The sequence below is a fragment of the Mauremys reevesii genome, linkage group 1 (genome assembly GCF_016161935.1).
Source record: "Mauremys reevesii isolate NIE-2019 linkage group 1, ASM1616193v1, whole genome shotgun sequence".
Classification (NCBI taxonomy): domain Eukaryota; kingdom Metazoa; phylum Chordata; order Testudines; family Geoemydidae; genus Mauremys; species Mauremys reevesii.
In genome coordinates this window covers 252,959,766-252,966,223 of record NC_052623.1, presented here as the reverse complement: position 1 = coordinate 252,966,223, position 6,458 = coordinate 252,959,766, and the positions used below count along the sequence as shown (strand labels likewise).

Genomic DNA, 6,458 nt, shown 5'->3' with positions numbered 1-6,458 from the left:
GGGGTGCAATACAACTGTGTTAATGTTGCTCTGGGAGATCTTCCTTTTGAATTTCCTGATTTAGAATTCAAACAAACCAAAAAAGATACAGCTGAAGTGATATACTCTGCTGTAGATGTTTGGGTTTTAATCTTGTTGCCACACTGCTACAGGAGAGAGACCTCTAAGCACCAATGGCTGACCAATATCTGTCACTATCCTGTTCCATGGTGGGGAACTAGCTACCAAGAACCTCATCTTGACAATGTCTTATGACAGCATTTGCCATATAGACAACCCAGAGCCTTTGTTGACCCTCTGGGAGCAGATAATGGCTGCTGTAGCTAAGCTGGCAGCAGCACCGCAGAAGTTTCCTCGGCCAGAAACGAGTGTAGCAGATGTTCAGATCTCAGCTGGTGAGTATAACCTACTGTCATAAAAGGCAGCTGAGTAGCCCTGTAGTGCAGACAACTGAGCTGGAGACTAGGAGCTCTTACATTCCAGTCTCCCACTGTGTAGCTTTGGGGCAAGTCATTCAACCTTTGTATGCATCCTATGGTTCCTATCAGGGGCGGCTCTAGGAATTCCGCCGCCCCAAGCAGGGCGGCGCGCCGCAGGGGGCGCTCTGGCGGTCGCCGGTCCCGCGGCTCCGGGGGACCTCTTGCAGACATGCCTGCGGAGGGTCCGCTGGTCCCACGGCTCTGGTGGACCTCCCGCAGGCATGCCTGCGGATGCTCCACCGGAGCCGCGGGACCAGCAGACCCTCCGCAGTCATGCCTGCGGGAGGTCTGCCGGAGCCACCTGCCGCCCTCCAGGCAAAATGCCGCCCCAAGCACGCGCTTGGCGCACTGGGGTCTGGAGCCGGCCCTGGTTCCTATGGGCTTGCCTCTGGCTGATCTGACTAAAAGGCAGGGCCGGTAGAATTTGTTGTTGTTACTGATGCTCATAGACCACATTTAAATAGGCTTTATTTCTAGAGTGCACCTCCCACCCACTCAAGCACTTAGGGAGGTAGGTATAATATGGTAAGAAAACACTAGGATTTGTGGTATTCACCTAACCCCAAATATTTTTCCCCACACATTCATTGTAATGTCTTAATGAATTCTATTCTAATACCACCCTCATCACCCTAGTAATCGGGCACCTTCCAGTAGTGCATTGCTAATAGTTGTCACATGTGGCTTGTTCTCGCATCCTCTCCCCCCGGGGAGAATTGGGTGTGCAATGGAGTGTTTTGTTTGGGAGCAGGAGGGGATGTTTAATGTGCATGCTTCTATTATTATTACTTGCATTACTGAGGAGCCCCAGTCATGGACCAGGACCCCAGTGTGCTAGGCACTGTACAAAAACAAAACAAAAGGATGGTCCCTGCTCCAAAGAACTTTTTTTCCTCTGTGTTGAATTCTTTTGTTGTGCTCCTCTCGTTTGCTCGTCTCACTAGTAATAGAGCAAGCGTTACTGGTAAATGCTCACGGGAAAACAAATCTGAGTTGCATGAGCCAGTATTTGTGAAAAGTGAGTTTTTAAGTCCCATGTGCAAGTATTCTCACCAGAAGTGCGCTACTCAGGGGGAGGGGGAGAGAAATAGAAACAAAACCAAGTGACTTACTTGAGCAACATGGAACAGTGTGTGAATGTGGAGCATCAAATACACCAAACCGTGTTTTAAAAATAATTTAACTTATCAAATAAAATGTGAGGAAACCACAATCTGCTTTAGGATAGCTCACAAGCAGCACAAGGGGTTGAATTTGCCAGATGAATTACTTCTTGTGAATTGTTGTATAGCTCTAAAGCCTGCAATAAAGTAACGGTTTTTAAATGAGTTCCCCTCTGGGCTGTTAGCTCCATCTCCTCCTACGAGGCTGGATGCATGCTGGGTTCCCCATCATGTGCCATTTGGATTCAGTGAAGGAGTTAGTGAACATGGAATACATACAAGCCAATGTTCTGTGCAGGGCCGGCTCCAGGGTTTTTGCCGCCCTAAGCGGCGGGCAGGCCGGGGGGAGCCACGATCAGCAACTGCTCCACTGCGCCGCTTTCTTCTTCGGCAATTCAGCAGCAGGTCCTTCCCTCCGAGAGGGACTGAGGGACCCACCACTGAATTGTTGCCGGAGAGCCCGATGTGCTGTCACTTCCCCTGGGCCGCCCCAAGCACCTGCTTGCTGAGCTGGTGCCTGGAACCGGCCCTGGTTCTGTGGGGGTCCCATTCATGAGCTGTGACGCAACCAGCAGTGGGGAAGCTGGGAATTCCCCCCTCACACCACTGAGGCCACCTGAAACCTCTGGTCTGTCTGCGTGCATGAGAAAGTGCTAGGGATTCCCAGACAGAGAGCTCATGAAGAGCTTCACCTGGGGTGCCAGAGGGAGAGGGTCAGATGTTAGCTTGAGAAAGGGGCCTGGCTAAAGGACTGGAGTGTCTGGATTGTGCTGGAGACCTACCTGTAGGTGAGATGGGGAGAATGGAGTCAGACATTCTTATGAAACTGCTTCTACAAAAATGGCTCCCTGATTAGATCTCACGGCTTCCACAAAGTGGTGTTTTATCAGTTTTCTCATCTTTCGGTGGGTGTGAGGCCCTTCCTGGAGAGCTCCATAATGTACTCCTCAGGGAATTCTATGCCAAAATCTTTAAAATTCTACCGCAAAAATTAAAAATTCTGCACAAAATATTTAAAATTCTTCAAAATTCTGCTTATTTTTTGTCAAAATAATGCAATACAGTCCAGCTAGTTTCAATTAGTTTGGTAATTTATTTCAATTACAATACAATGGATGGAGAATGGGAGTGGGGAGCTGTGATAAATAAGGGAGAGTAGCTCCCTTTTATGGACATCCAGCCAGTCCGTAGCTATAGAATCCTCCTTAGCAGCTGTACCCTAATTGCCTTAATGTAAAGGGTTAAGAGAAGCTTAACCCGAGTTGGCACCTGACCAGGGGACTCAACAGGGAAGCTTTACCCTTTCAAATTGGAAAAACTGCGGCTGGGGGGTTCTTTGTCTCTTGGGCTGGAGAGAGGGGACGGCAGCAAGCTGTAAGCTTTAAGCCAGGTATGGGAAATCATCAGCATCATACCCAGAAACTCCTCATTTGGAACCCTAGATATGTAAGTAGCACAGGAAAAGTTAAGATGGATGTGATTAGGAACCTTTTTGGGTGTTTTGGTTTGTGAATTCCTCTGTGCTAACCCCAGGTGCTTTTGTTTCACTTGTAACCTTTAAGCTAAACCCTAAGAACGTTATTTTTGGTGTTTAATCCCTGAAGCCTGAGTTTTCAGATGTTTCTTTTATTTTTAATAAAATTTACCATTTTTTTAAAGAATCCTTTGATTCCAAAGTCCTTAGACAAGGGTTGGTCTGTGCTCACATTGCTAAGGCAACTGGTTGGTATTTTATTCTCAAGCCTCCCCAGGAAAGGGGGCGAAGAGGCTTGGGGGGATTGGGATTCCAAGTGACCCTTTCCTGAGTATTTGTGAAAATCATTTGGTGGTGGCAGCAATATCTGTCCAAGGCAGAAGACTGTGCCTTGGAAAAGTTTTAACCTAAGCTGCTAGAAGATAAGCTTAGGGGGTCTTTCATGTAGGTCCCCACATCTGTACCCCAGAGTTCAGATTTGGTGGGGTATACCCTGGCTAGGAGAACTGAAGGGAATCCCGTAACCCTCTCTATCTAATAATAATAATGTAGCTAGTGTTGACCCTTAACTTCTATTATTAGTCAACAAATATGCAGGCATATTCTCCGTGTTACATCATCGGCAACTGAAGAGCAAGTGAGGGCTGGGGCCTCAAACTCATAATTTATATTGGCTACTGATCATCTCCAGAAAGGTCAGTAGCAAACAGCTCTTGGAGCACATTTTTAATAGGAAATTTTTTCAGTCCAAATATGTAGACCATTTCTAATCACTAAAGCTCCATAAGCATTTATAAGTCCATACTGTCCTTTACCATAAGGCTCCTTTACACCACTCTGGCAATGTAAAGGAGCCTTAAAATTTTTACATCTGTTTTATACTTCTGGGGGAATTCACTAAGAACAATGGGAACAATTCACTAAGCAGGCAGGTGGCTACATTCTCCTCTGCCAGAGGGAATCTACCCACCCTCTACCCAGCCCCTCCCAGGCAGTGATTTATGTCTCTACCAGCTGCTCTGGGTGCCCAAACTGACCTTTCTGCGCTGCCAGGAAGTGGGTGCATGACTGCTCTTGTGGCTTCCCTTTGCTTCCCCATCAGAAGTCATTTTTCCGTGGGTAAGCAAATAAATCTGCAGGGGCCATGAATTCTGCATGCACACAGTGACACAGAATTCCCCCAGGCATAATAATGGGATTTTGAGGAAAGGGGAAAGGAATTGCTTCATGCGGTGCTTTCCAGATGGCTACATTGATTTCCACCCCACCCCTCTTTCAACACTTTGAGTCACGGGATGCCCAGCTGCATGCTCCGTTCAGTAAATTCACTGGCCTAGCAACAGATGAAAAAGAAGAGACCTCTCCCAGCTGAGTACTGAACATCAGATAAAATGAGAATCTGTTCACTGTATGGATTATTTATTATGGGCCTAAGGCCATTAGAGGATGCTATAGTCACATATTTGAGCAATTCTGCCACATTGTTTAATAGAAGGCAGTGATGGCACACACACACCAATCAGCACATTAAAATATGCAAGCTGAAGTGTTTCTCCTCTCTGGAAGGTGACTCATTTGAAAATGGAACCTTCTTACTTCACAGATGTACTGCTCGAGCGTATCCAGCGGCATATTATCGCATAGGCCGACAAATTTGCAGGGGCGGCAAATTTGAGCATCCATGGAGAAGCTCTCCTCCCTGCCCCCCCACTCCAGCTCACTTATGCCTCCGCGTCCTGTTTCTCTCCCCTCCCTCCCAGCACGTGTGCCGTGAAAACAGCTGTTTCATGGGGTGGGGAGGAGGGGGAACACAGCACACTGGGGGAAGAGGCGGGGCCGGGGTGGAGATTTGGGGAAGGGATCCAATAGGGGCAGGGAGGGGGTGGAGTTGGCACGGGGACTTTGGGGAAGGGGTTGGAATGGGGGCAGGGAAAGGGTGGAGTCAGGGTGGGGTTAGGGGCAGGCTGGGCAGCAATTATTTCAGGGCCTAGGGGCGGCAAAATCATTAATCCGCCACTGAGCGTATCTATTCACTTTGGTGAGAAAACTGTTTCCTCCTGTTAGTTCTGCAGAGCCCATCTAGCCAAGAGAACACTAGCTGTTTCCTATACTTCCTTGTGCATCATAAATAGAATTGTTTGACTCACTTACACACACTGAAATCCACTGAAAACAATGGTGTTGCACAGATGTTAGTGGGGGCCTAGTTCAGTCTGCAGAGCCTTTATTACTGCTGATACACAAACAGTTAAGAACCCAGGTGTGTCCCAGATCTCAGGCTGACTTTTCAGGGCTGTTTTTTCAAATAAACCTCATCTTATTTATAAACTGAGCATGCCTGATTTGGAAACTTGTGAGTCACATGAGCTACAGAGACCCAAGATACCATTTTGAGAGTCACTTTTCAGAGTAGAACAGTTTTCAAGGTCCCTCCTGATTATTTAAATCTGAACACTGAAGCTTATTTTCAATAGCTTTACCCCCAAGATGACAGTGACCAAAGAACTAGATACTCAGAGATGTGGTAACCATTGATGTTCATGAGATGTAATTGGAAGCTTGATCATGAATGTTCAGGAGGTGGGATGAGGTGCAATGTCTTTGGTTAACCTTAATTTAGGGGCATAGGCTACAGCTTTAATGCAGCTCCTTGTTGCCTCCTAGCTGCAGGAAGCCTTTGGCTGGGAACCCTTCATTCGGCTCTTCTCAGATGACCAGAAAATGTCTAACATCCCAACAGACAAACCTTCCAAGATGAACTTGTGGGCAGAGAATTTCTCTCAGCAAGTGAAGAAGAATTTGGCCCCTTTCTTTAGGACTTGGGGGTGGAAGTCTCCAAGAAACTGGAATCTCTGCCCAACTGGGATAAGAACCCAGTGAAAAAGATTATGACTTAGTCATGAGAAATATTAGCTGTAATGTAAAGATCTTTGAGAGTTTTATGTTTCCTATAATATAGGAATATTATAAATATAATAAAACTGTATTAGACTCTCCAGGGTATAAATGTACTATCTGTTGCAGACTGTACTATGGTGATGGGTATGGTTTATAAGGACCTAGAGAGAGAGAGGTATTTCCTGGATCTGCTTTCTTGGTCATGTGAGACAAATATCTGTCGTGCACCTGAATTTCCTTCTGAATATGCTGATTCCTTTCTCTTTAAGGAAGCAAACCTAGGTCCTGACTGTGGCATTTAGTGACTGGACTGAACTGGGGATTGTACAGAACTACACATCTTTAGTAGGCACAATACTCACTCCCAGCTTCCTGATGTATGGTGAGCATATATCTGGGGAAATTGAGGGGAAACCTCCATCAGGGCTCCAGTGTATGGTTACA

The 6,458-nt window shown here is 46.7% G+C and overlaps 1 pseudogene; it reads left to right on the top strand.

Annotated features, from left to right (window-relative positions):
- The first annotated feature begins 310 nt into the window (after nt 1-310).
- LOC120383111 lies at nt 311-6,021 on the top strand (annotated as a pseudogene).
- The last annotated feature ends 437 nt before the right edge of the window (nt 6,022-6,458 follow it).